Raw genomic sequence first — 13,971 nt, forward strand, 5'->3', positions numbered from 1 at the left:
GTGTTCCTGGCTGTGATAAGACACTCATATCACTCCTGCAAGAGATATTTGATCTGATCTCAGTAATTAGTATCTTTCTTTCATTGACTAATTCTCCCCTTCTTCTGAAGTGGAATTAGAGAAGAAAATTGATGCATAAAAGGGCTAGGTTACAACAATTGTGTCTTTGCTACTATCTGATTTGAATGCTGTGTACATCACTATTTAGATGGTACAATTTCAAATATGTTTTTTTTTAAATTTATTTCAGCTTATTATGGGGTTACAAAAGTTCAGGTTATTTATATTGCCCATGTACCACCTATCCCCCCCGAGTCAGAACATTCAAGTGTGACCATTCCCCAGACGGTGCGCAATGCACTCATCATGTAGGTATACACCCATCCCCTCCCCACACCCCGCATCCCCCTGAGTCAGGACACCATTGTGTATTGTCTGGAGAATGGTCACGCTTGAATGTCAAATATGTTTTGAGCCCACAAAACTGAGGGAAAGGACCCTATAGTTCCATCAGTTCACCAAGCCAATTGGCACTTTTTAAAGCCTATTAGTTGCCAATTTCTCATAAATCCACGGATGTCTCTTCTTCAGAAATGCATTACCCAGGTACCTTTTCTTTGCTCCATGGTAACCATAATCCAAATGATCTACCACAAATTCATTGTAGATTTCTCAATTTGTAGTTTCAATTTGATATGTTTCTATTTCCACTGCCAGAAAAAGAAAATGAAAAAAATTAAAAAAAAACTCAGATATTTCTCATAAATGCTAAAATATATATTTATTTTTAAAATTTTTATGTTAGTTTTAAGTCAGCAAACTATGTGTTGTTATAACATTTATGGCTCATGTATAAAATTCCTGCAAATGTCTTAGGAAGATGTCTCTAAAGTAAGAAAATTGTAATCGTAACTAGGTAAATTGAATCAACACTCTCACTTTATCTGACTCTAGAAACATGGGTATTTTCCTTTGGTCAGTGTGCTAATTCAACTAGAAGAATTATAGAAAACATAGTTAGGATTTGTCCTTCCAGATTGATGTTATTCCCAAATGTGCACTTAGGTGATTATCAGGGAAACCAATTTGCTGGTCAGTACATGTGGTGCTTATTTTTCCATTCTTGGGATACTTCACTTTTGAATGGGTTCCAACTATCTCTAGGAGAACAAAAGAGATTCTATATCACTGTTATTTCTTATAGCTGAGTAATACTCCCTGGTATACATATACCACATTTTACTAATCCACTCATGTACTGATGGGCATTTGGGTTGTTAATTTTTAAAAAGGATAAAGATTTAGTGTAACACAGAGAAATGCAAATAAAGATAAGAAAGGGAAAGCATAAATGTATCTCCTTTACAGTCCATTGTGACAGTTAAGATATTTCAAGTTATTAAACACAGAGAAAGAGGTGGGGAAAAAAACAAATTTTGGGAAATGAGTTATAGATTTAGTATAATACCATAATCAAAATACAAGCAAGACTTAGTGACCAATGACAAGCCAATCCTAAACTTTGTATGAAAATTAAATGAAATTGAAAAATCCAAAAATCTTTGGAAAAAGAGAAAACACTTGGAGGAACTTATTCTACCATATTATCAAGACTGGGTAAAATAGTAATTAAGAGTGTGTTATCATGGCACAGGTAGGCAAATAGGCCAATGGAGAAAAAGAAGAGCCTAGAAACACAAATACACATCCATGATATATGAATCGGTTGTCATCGGTGAGGAAAAAAATAATCTTTTTAATAAATAGTTCTGGAAAATTTAGATAATCAAATAAAAATAAAATTGCTAGAGAATTTCTCTGTGAGGTAATGAAGAAGTCTGAAACCAGGCAGAAGTGATGGCTGCACAATCTTGTGATTGTACTTAATGCCACTGAATTGTACACCTAAAAAGTGATTAAAATGGTAAATTTTATATTTATGCATATTTTACCTTAATAGAAAAATAAGATTTCATGTCTCAAAGTTGAAAATTATGTGAACACAAATTACCTACATACAGATGCTTATAGCATGTTTTTCATAATTACTACAAAGTTGAAGAAATTCAGATGTCCTATAATAGGTAAATAGGTAAAACAGGCAAAGTGAGGTGCCCTGGAGATTGACTCCACCCTCTCCAGCCACTGCCTATTGGAGTCAGCCACAGTCGACCTCCTAGGGGTTTAGCTCCCCTGTGGCAGAGCAGTCTTCATTCTGCTCAGCACAGGGACTGGCCTTTTTGTTCCTGAAATTGTGCTGTTTCTCCACTCTTCTCCCTTTTCTCTGCACTCCCTTTTCATTTACCCTTATTTCTCTTGATACCCTCTCTCCTTTCTGTGAACTTCTGAGTGGCTTCAGGCAAAGTGGGGTGGGTGGTGCCCCTTGGCTTCTGGGGGAGACCGTCAGGGTCTTTGCCTCACTGAAGAGGCCAGGTTGACTCTTCCCTTTCCTCCTACTTACCAGCTCAGAGACTGGGCATGTCCTCATGAGCTTCCCTCACAAGGCCTCTGTCCTTGCCTCTGGCCATCAGCTGGCCTGGTCCTCCTCTATCCGGAGGAGGGAGAAACTGCCTGTGGGGCTGGGTGGGCACCAGTGGGAAGCTGTGGGCCACTGCCCTGTTGCAGATGTACTCCCAGTTTGATACCAACTTACCCCTTTGAGAAGTGTCATTTTCAAAAGTCCAAAAATAATAGGTGCTGGTACAGATGTGGTGAAAAGAGAATAATTATATGTTATTGTTGGGAATGTAAATTACTATAACCTGTATGCAAAATAGCCTCACAATCTTCCATCTGCAAGCTAGATGCAACCAGGAAAGCTGGTGGCGTAATTCAGTCTGAGTCTGAAGGCCTAAGAAACTGGAGTGCTGATGTCCGAGGGCAGCAGAAGATGGAAGTCTCAGCTCAAATAAAGCAAATTTTCCCTTCTTCTGCCTTTTGTTCTACCGGGGCTCTCAAGAGATTGGCTGATGGCTGCCTGTATTGGTGAGAGTGGAACTTTACTCAGTCTAACAATTTAAATGAGAGTCTCCTCCAGAAACACCCTCACAGACAAATCTAGAAAGAATGTCTTACCAGATATTAGCTCAATCCCATTGACACATAAAACCATCACATTTTCAGTTCATACTCTGTCTCTTCAGTGCTTTCTAATCTACCATGAATCCATTCTTAAAGTTTCTTACTTCAATGAATATTTCACTCGAAGAAGTTTTATTTGGACTTTTTGAAGAGTATCATGTATTTCCTCACATTACCAATTATTTCTTTATTTTTCTAACTGCTTTAAGCATAGTTTTTATAGTCTCTCTTAGCTCTATTATTTAAGGTTCCTGGGAGTCTAATTTAGTTATTTTTAATGTCTATGAAATCTTACTGGAAATAAATTGCTTTCCTCATTGATTTTTTAATTTTATAAAGTGAGCTGACATTATGTAGGACTTGATCTGTAGGAATTCCTTTTAAATCCAGCTGGAGGAATAGCTACACTAAGAGCATTACCACATAGGGACCATTTCCTGAGGTTTTGGAATACTTTAGATATGACAAAACGAAAGTCTTTAAAAACAAAAAATCACAGCCCACAGTTATAATCTTATAGTGAAAATTATATTTCTTTTCTCCTCCTTTGGAAGTCAGGATAAGATAAAAATGTAGAAACATGAGGAAAGCAGAGAAAAGCAAGAACCTGACTGCAGACATGAAACATTAATGCCATGGGCCTCCATAAGTTATCTGGGAGTAAACTTTTTGGTATGTCTGTAATTTTTGTCTGTGGATGGAAAACTTTTGATATCTATTGCATACCTTTATTAGGAAAAAGTCAAATCAGCACATATTAAACCAGGAAGAAACATTCAAAATCACAAAGAAATTCACCATACTTGGAAATGTGTGCTTGTCTACACACACAGTTTATACTATAAAATATTCTGAAAAACTTTTTCATTAACATTTCAGGCAGTGACCTTCTTGGGCAAGGCACTACCTGAACATACACAAATATAAGATGTATAAAATCAGGTCCTACTACTCAGAATGTTCTATTCAGTTTTTTTCCATTCAACAATATCCTGTGATTTTTTTTTTCCATTTCAGTGTGCTTATATGCATTATTAAAACTTGGATGGTATTGTCTAGTAAAATATGGTATATGGCATAATTTGTCAAATGAATGTCTTATTGTTGCCATTTTTAGAGATACATAAACCACTTCAGTGAACTCTTTCATAGAATTTTACAAAATTATTTTACAATTTTCCCAAATATTTCTATCTCCTCCAGAACTCTTCTACCTCCAAACAGCAAGAGCTGAAATTCCCACTTCATTGCCAAATCCAGGATTAACAATGTGATGTTTACCTACATGTCAGATAAAAATGACAATCAAGTATTGTTTTAGTTTATATATTTTATCACCTGTCAGTTTTAGTATGTTTTTCTATAGTTACTAGTCACTAGATCTTTTACCTGTTTTCTTGTCTTGACCCAAATCCATTTTCCTATTGAGGTATTCAACTTTTTTCTGAGGCTCACATGTTATCTTTCTGAATTGATGACATTAATACTTTCCATGTTATGTCTATTCAATATTTTTATTTCTTCACTTATTTTTAACCAGGAATGAAAAGGCACTAAATGTGCCTCCCTCTCCTGACTGTCTTCTATAACCCTAATCAATGATTCTACTTTTCACAAGTAATAAACAAATTCTCGTGTCAGAAATTGAACAAACTCTCTCAAAACTTCCAGCTTTGGTCATGCTTTACCTTCACCTAAAACTCTGCTACTCTCTACCAGATTAACCCTACTCTACTGTGGCTCATCCTGCTAGTTGCCCGCCCATTTGTTTGGAAAAGTAATGTCATTGTATTAAAAACTCAGGGTCTCGCCCTAAATTTAAGCTAGCAGTGGAACATTTTTGGCCAATAGAATGTAGACAGTCTCTGGGAGGGTGTAACTTCTCGGTGAAAAATAAAAATATTGAGAGCATATATCTTTTTATTCCTGTACTCAAATTCCTCTGCCTGTCTGGAACATGAACAGGAGGCATACAGGTGCAAATGTCTTTACCAATCATATGGCAAATCATTTCAGAATGATGATTTATGCTAATCATAGAACAGGTAGAGATAGAGAGACTCTGAGGACTCTTATTCCATTTGGTCTCAGAACCATGGACTGTTCTCTGTTCTGCTTTGTGTCAGGGGAAGTTGATTTCTGTGGACTCCATTTCCAATATGTGTTTTCTTGCTAAACTCCAGCTGGAGTTCCAAAAATCACAGTAACTCAAGTCTCCAGAAGGTAATCAGGAAACTTGGGGTGAAAAATCCTTCAGGATACTTTTGTTTTGCTTTCTTTTTGCTGGAGCCACATACTTGAGAGTAGCTGCATTTCTACAGCACATGAAAAGCAGTCCCACCTACATTTCCCTATCTCCTAAGTAACTGCATGACAATTTTTTTTCAAGTAAAAAGGGAAGACACTTCCCCTGGGCGCTAAATTCTGTGTGCTTCATATTACCTTCTTTATTCTCACACTGAAAAGTGTAGTTATACCTTCATTTAGAACCACTTCATCTAAACCATCATAATAATTCTCTTACCTTCCAAGACCTTACCATTTCCCTAAATGATTCCTAAATCTATCACTCAGCCACCAAACTGTAGGCTGTCTGAGAAATATACCCATATATGCTTCAATTGCCATTGTTCAGGTTTTCTTTCTTACATCAAATTTTATCCCACCATCCTTCATATTTTATATTAAATAGAATTTCCTCTGGAAATAAGTCAACACTCTCAATACAGCCAGTTTTCTACATGGCCTATAACTCCACCATTACAGTATCCATCCTTGTATTCTTTTATAATTGGTTTTTGAATTTCAGCAATAGATGATAATATTCTTCTTTAGTATTCTTCATTGATCATCGGGATTATCAGAAGAATTATGAGAACATATTATCATCAACTGGAAATCCACAAATGAAGTATTCATTAACTCTAAACATTTTAAACAACACGATCTAACAGAAATTATCACAGTTTTTCAAATGTGAGTCTTTAGTGTAAATAAAAGAATATAATTTCTCAGAATAATGGCATCAGAGAAAAACTTCACATCACTTTCAAAGTAAATAAAGTGTATTTGGCAGTGTTAAATAATTATTTGTATTAAGTTTTTAATCTCAGAGAACTAGAAATAAAAATAAAATTTTCTTTTCTATTGAGTTATACACCAAAGTCTACCTCTAAAAGCATATTTAGTTGAAAATTTTGAACATATTACTTTTTTAATACTTTATTTTAAAATTTTTATTTATATAAATTTAAGGGGTCTAGTGCAATTTTGTAACATGGTTATATTACATAATGGTGAAGTCTGGGGTTTTAGTGTATTCATAACCTGAATAAGGTACATTGTACCCATTAAGTACATGAATCAGTTTGATTATCTCAGGTTGCAAACAGTCTTTTTTATTTTTTATTTCAGCATAGTATGTGGGTACAAATGTTTAGGTTATGTATATTCCCTTTCCCCCCTCAACTCAGAGCTTCAAGCATGCTCGTCCTACAGATGGTGTGCATTGGCATCTGCTAGACGCCCAATGAATGTTATTCCTATATGTGCAATTAGGTGTTTATCAGTTAAAACCAATTTGATGGTGAGTACATGTGGTGCTTATTTTCCCATTCTTGGGATACTTCACTTAGTAGAATGGGCTCCAGTTCTATCCAGGATAATACAAGATGTTCAATATCACCATTGTTTCTTATAACTGAATAGTACTGCATCGTATACATATATCACATTTTATTAATCCACTCATGTATTCATAGGCACTTGGGTTGTTTCCACATCTTTACTATTGTGAATTATGCTGCTATAAACATTTGAGTGCAGATGTCTCTTTTATAGAATGTCTTTTATTTTTTTTGGTAGATGCCCAGTAATGGGATTGCTGGATCAAATGGTGGTTCTCCTTGTAACTCTTTGAGGTATCTCCATATTTCTTTCCACAGAGGTTGTACTAGTTTGCAGTCCCACCAGCAGTGTATGAGGGTTCCTATCTCCCCGCATCCATGCTGACATTTATTGTTTTGAGATTTTTGATAAAGGCCATTCTCCCTGGAGATAAATGATATATTATCGTGTTTTTCATTTGCATTTCCCTGATGATTAGAGATGTTGAGCATTTTTTCATATGTGCATTGGCCATTATTCTGTCATCTTTTGAAAAGTTTCTGTTGATGTCCTTTGCCCACTTTTTGATAGGGTTGTTTGATTTTTTCTTGCTGATTTTCCTGAGTTCTAAATAGATTCTAGTTATCAGCCCTTTGTTGGATGTGGATGTGAATATTTTCTCCCATTCTGTACGTTGTCTGTTTTTTCTTGTGATAGTTTCTTTTGCTGTGCAGAAGCTTTTTAATTTGATCAGGTCCCATTTATTGATTTTTGCTGTTGCTTTGATTGCCTTTGGGCTCTTCATCATAAATTCTTTTCTTAGGCCAATGTCTAGAAGAGTATTTCCAATGTTTTCTTCTAGAATTCTTATAGTGTCACAGCTTAGGTTTAAGTCTGTTACCCATCATGAGTTGATTTTTCTGAGAGGTGAAAGGTATGGATCCTGTTTCAGTCTTCTACATGTGGCTATCCAGTTTTCCCAGCATCATTTACTGAATAAGGATTCTTTTCCCCAGTGTATGTTTTTGCCTGCTTTGTCAAAGATTAGATGGCTAAATGAGGATAATTTTCTATCTGGGTTCTCAGTTCTGTTCCATTGGTCTATGTTCCTGTTCTTGTGCCAGTATCATGCAATTTTAGTTAATATACCCTTGTAGTATAGTTTGAATTCTGGTAAATTGATGACTCCCATTTAGTTCTTTTTGCCTTGGATTGCTTTTGCTATAGGGTGTCTTCTCTGGTTCCATAAAAAGTGTAAAATTATTTTTTCTATATCTGTGAAGAATGATGTTGGTATTTTAATAGGGATTGAATTCAATCTGAACATCACTTTGGGTAGTATAGACATTTTAACAATGTTGATTCTGCCAATCCATGAGCATGGTATGGTTTTCCACCTGTTTATGTCCTCTGCTGTTCCTTCCTCAGGGTTTCATAGTTCTCCCTGGAGAGGTCTTTTACCTCCTTAGTTAAATATATCCCTAGGTACTTTATTTTCTTTGTTGCTATTGTGAAGGGTACTGAGTCTTTGATTTGGTTCTCAGTTTGACTGTTATTAGCGTATATGAATCCCCTTGATTTTATATCCTGAGACTTTACTGAATTCATTTATCCATTCTAGGATTCTCTTGGCTTAATCCTTGGGGTTTTCTAGATATAATATCATACCATCAGCAAAGAGTGAGAGTTTGATCTCTTCTGCCCCCATTTGGATGCCCTTAATTCCCTCTCTTGTCTAATTGCTCTAGCAAGGACTTCCAGCACTATGTTGAATAGAAGTGGAGATAGTGGGCAACCTTGCCTGGTTGCATTTCTAAGTGTGAATGCATTCCACTTTTCCCCATTCAGTAGGATGTTGCCTGTGGGTTTGTCATATATGGCTTGTATCATTTTTAGGTAAGCTCCATCTATGCCTAATTTGTTAAGCGTTCTTATCATACAAGGATGTTGAATTTTGTCAAATGCTTTTTCTGTATCTATTGAGAGTATCATATGGTCTTTGTTTTGCATCTAAAACATATTAACTTTTAAGATTAAAAATAATAATGCTCTGTACCATCACTGCTACTACTAAAGGTACTTCCAATGGTCCAGGTCAATAAGATGAGGAAAATCAGAGTTTATGTACAATTTAAAATCATAAAATAATTGAACGAGGCCGGGCGCGGTGGCTCAAGCCTGTAATCCTAGCACTCTGGGAGGCCGAGGTGGGCGGATCGTTTGAGCTCAGGAGTTCGAGATCAGCCTGAGCAATGAGCGAGACCCCACCTCTACTAAAAATAGAAAGAAATTATATGGACAGCTAAAAATATATATAGAAAAAATTAGCCGGGCATGGTGGCGCATGCCTGTAGTCCCAGCTACTCGGGAGGCTGAGACAGGAGGATCGCTTGAGCTCAGGAGTTTGAGGTTGCTGTGAGCTAGGCTGACGCCACGGCACTCACTCTAGCCTGGGCAACAGAGTGAGACTCTGTCTCAAAAAAAAAAAAGAAAATAATTGAATGAGTTATACCTTAAACATCTATGCTGGTATATAAGGAGTCTGTTTTATATAGAATAACTATATAAATATTCATATATATTATATAAAGCATAATTCTCAGCCAAATTACTGAACACTGATGACTAAGTATAATTAATTTGATCCATTCAATAATTCAATTATACAGCCTATTACAAGAAAGTAACATTCTCTTTTAATTTAGAAGATAATGATGATAAAATAATTTGAGAGGTATTAGGAGGGAATGACCATGGGATGTAGTGACTGACTTTCTTCTGCCATTTGAGCAAGAAGAGGAGTCAAAGTGGTCTCATATATTTTTGGTTGAAACAACCAAGCAGAGGAAGAAAACAGCAGCATGTATAAATTTATTAATTTTCCTTGTTTTATTGTCAATTTTACATGGACATGATATAATAACTTTCACACTGAAGAAATAATACTGGGTGGACGGGATGAACATGCAATAAGTAGCATGGTTAGTCCAAGTTATGAATAGTCCTAAAGGCACTAATCCACTTTAGGGGAAATGTAATTCATAATGACCACTGCTTGATCACTAAGATGCACAACCCTATTGTCCATCAGTAAGAGACTATTTTCCTTTTTATTCAGTCAGAGAGGAAAGCCTGTAGGAATTAATGGGAAAGTCACCCCCAATATTAAAATCAGGTTGTCTTTTAGAAAGATAATTATGGAATTCAGAAGAAAAATCCATCCCACATTACTATATCAATCAATTCAATGAACAAAATTTATTTGTAGAAGCACATTTCAGGAATTTTTAAAATTAAATTCAGGAACAATACCAGGACTTTGTGAATAGTTTGTAGCATGTTACATTAAAAATAGTTTTAAAGTTATGCATTAATTCAGAGAAGTTGTTCATGGCCATCTATTTTATATGCTGAAAATATTTAGGCAAGTTAAATATTATTTTACAGACATTATTTTGTCTGGCATTTACACAATCTACATGGTTGAAATAATAGGCAAATTTCTAGCTTACTCTAAGGAAAAACACTATACTGAACATATCTATGCAAATGTGGAACATTCATCGTGGTAAAAACAGATTGCTTTGCCATGGAAATGTTCAAATCATTTGAATGACTATTTCAAAATGTTTTATTAGGACCCTTGAACTGGATCTGCTGGACCAGATGGCCTCTAAGATACCACAGGACTTGAGAAATCCACCGTCACTTCAAATTGTATGTAAAATTGCTTACATAGCATTTTACATTTAGAGACTACACACCATTATTTTACCTACGTCTATCTTCGCAATAACCACTCCACAATGTATGGTGGGTGTTCTCATTTCCACACTTGTTAATGAAATAACAATGAGAGAAATCAAAAGAGTTGGCCATTGACATGTAGCTAGCCATTGTCACAATAAAAATAGTTAACTGTTAGCTAATCTCAGTCATCTACATTGTGTAAATCATATGTAAAATTATATTAACATAAACATTTTCTCTCAAGTTAGGCTACTCTGACAGGAGACATTACCATTTTTTTTCAGAATTAAAAGCATTTCATAATGTGTTTCCATTAATCAATTCCAAAAAATGTGAATGATTTCTACATTTAGGCAATAAATTGAAGAATCCAAAATAAATGGAAAGATGTCCCTTATTCATGGACTGACATAATTAATATTTTAAAAATACCTATACTTCACAAAATGATCTACAGATTCAATGAAATTCCTATCAAAAATCAATGACATTCTTCACAGAAATTTTTAAAAAAATCTAAAATCCATTTCATTGCCACCAAAGACTCTGAAAAACCAAAGAAATTTAGCACATAAAAACAAAGCTGGAGGCATCACACCATCTGACTTTAAAATATATTATTAATACAAAGCTATAGAAACCAAAAAAATATAATACTGTCATAAAACTTGACACAGAAGCCAATGGAGAAAAATTGAGACCCTCACAATAAGTACATAATTTACAGCAAAGTGATTTTAGGCAAAAGAGAGAAGGACAAACAATGGAGAAAGGACAGTCTCTTCCATACATGATGTTGGAACAATTGAATATCCACATGTTGAACAATAAAATAAGACCATCTTCTCATACTGTATATAAAAAATCAGCTTAAAATGGGTTAAAGACCAAATGTAAGACCTGAAACTTTGCAACTACTATGAGAAAACCTAGGAAAGGCTGGTGACATTGGTCTGGACAAGAATTTTTAGACTTAATCTAAAAATCTCAAGCAACGCAAGAAAAATAGACATCTGTGATTACTTCAAATTTCAAGCTTCTGCGTATCACCAGATATAATCAATTAAATGACGAAATAACATGTGAATGGTGTTTCCCTTTGGAGGTGTGCTTTCTGTTTGATTCTTCATAATTCCAGAGTTCTTTAAATGATTTCTTCTCATCTGGATCAGCTGTTGCTTCTTACCTTTAGATTTTCATTTGGATAATGACATGCCCAGTTTAGTCTCTGAGCCAGTAGGCGCTCTTTGTGGGTAAGATTCGACCACACTCTGTATGATGAGTCAGTAGATGCAGTAAAAGTGTGTTCAAATTGACCTCCCTGTTAGTAGGTGGTGCTTGCTGAGAGAATGCGGAGGGATAGGAACCCTCATAAGCTGATGGTGGGACTGCAAATTAGTACAACCTCTTTGGAAAGTAATATGGAGATACCTCAAAGAACTACAAGTAGAACTACATTTGATCCAGGAATCCCATTACTGGGCATCTACCCAAAGGAACAAAAGACATTCTATAAAAAAAAAACCCACATCTATACTAGAACGTTTATAGCAGCCCAATTCACAATGGCAAACATATGGAATCAGCCCAAGTGCTCCCTGATACTTGAGTGGATTAATAAAATGTGGTATGTGTATACCATGGAGTTCTACTCAGCCACAAAAACAATGGAGAGCTAGCACGTCTTGTATTATCATGGAAAGAAGTGGAGACCATTGTACTAAGTGAAGTATCACAAGATTGGAAAAAGAAGCACCACATGTACTCACCATCAAATTGGTATTAACTGATCAACACTTAAGTGCACATAGAGTAATAACATTCACTGGGTGTCGGTCAAATGTGGGGGGGAAGGGATGGGTATATACACACCTAATGGATGCAATGCACACAATCTGTGGCATGTACCTACTTGAAGCTCTGACTTGGGTGGGGGTAAAGGCAATATATGCAAATATGCAACCTAAACATTTGTACCTCCATAATATGCTGAAAGAAAAAAATGAAAAAGAATAGATAAAAAATAGAAAAAAATAAACAAATATAAAAATTAAAAATAAATAAATGAACATGTGATTGGGAGAAAATATTTGCAAATTATACATCTGATGAGTTAATGGCCAAAATATAGTATATATAAGTAACTCAAAACCTATTACAAAAATAACTATTAGAATGGACAAAACTTTACAAAAACTATTAGAACTGATAAATTCAGTAAAGTTTCAGGATACAACATCAACTTAAAAAATCAGTAGCATTTCTATATGCCAACAGTAAACAATCTGAGCAACAAAACAAGTACAATAACTATTAATACTCATGTACAATAACTACTAATATGTAAAGTACCAATAATCTTAACCAAAAAAGGGAAGATCTCTATAATGAAAACTATAACAGATGAATGAAAATAATTAAGAAGCACATAAAAACATGGAAAGATATTCTATGGTCAAAGATTGAAATAATTGACATTCTTAAAATGTCCATAACCACCCAAATAAATCTACAGATTCAATGCAATTCCCATCAAAATACCATGACATTCATCTTAGAAATAGAAAAAATAGTCCTAAAATTAATACGGAACCACAAAAGACCAAGAATAGCCAAAGCCATCCTGAGAAAAAGAATAAAACTGAAGGAAACACATTGCCTGACTTCAAATTATACTACAGATCTGTAGTAAATAAAACAGGAGGGTACTGGTAGAAAAAATTCACTGGCCAATGGAACAGAATAGAGAGTCCAGAAATAAATCCACACATCTATAGTGAATTTATCTTCTACAAAGCAAGAACATACAGTGGGGAAAAAACTGTCTTTTCTATAAGTGTTGCTGGGAAATCAGGATGTCCATATGCAGAAGAATGAAAGTAGACCCTTATCTATCACCATATACAAAAATAAAATTAAAATGCTTTAAATCTAAGACCTGAAACTGTGAAACTGCTAAAAGAAAACATTGGGGAAATGCAATTGGTCTGGGAAAGAACTTCTTGGATAATACCCCAAAAGCACAGGCAACCAAGGCAAAATTGGTCAAAGAGAATCACATCAAGCTGAAAATCTTGTGCATAGCAAAGTAAACAACCAACAAAGTGAAGAGACAACCCACATAATGGCAGAAAATATTTCTGAACTACAACAACTAAAATATAAAAGAAGCTCCAACAACTCAAGAAGATAAAATAAAATAATCCCATTAAAAATGTACACAGGATCTCAATAGACACTTCTCAAAAGGATACACACAAATGGCCAACAGATATATGACAAAATGCTCAACATTATTCATCATCAGAGAAATGCAAATCAAAAGTATAAATGAGATGCCATTTCACTCCTTTTTAAATGTCTTTTATCAAAATGACAGGCAGTAACAAATGCTGACAAGTATCTAGAGAAAAGGGGACCCTCCTATATTGTAGGTGAGAATGTAAATTGTAGGAGAGAATGTAAACACTATGGAGAAAAATGTGGAGGTTCCTCAAAAAATTGAAAACAGAAATGCCCCTGCTGGGTATATGT

Source organism: Eulemur rufifrons, chromosome 4 (genome assembly GCF_041146395.1).
Source record: "Eulemur rufifrons isolate Redbay chromosome 4, OSU_ERuf_1, whole genome shotgun sequence".
Lineage (NCBI taxonomy): Eukaryota > Metazoa > Chordata > Mammalia > Primates > Lemuridae > Eulemur > Eulemur rufifrons.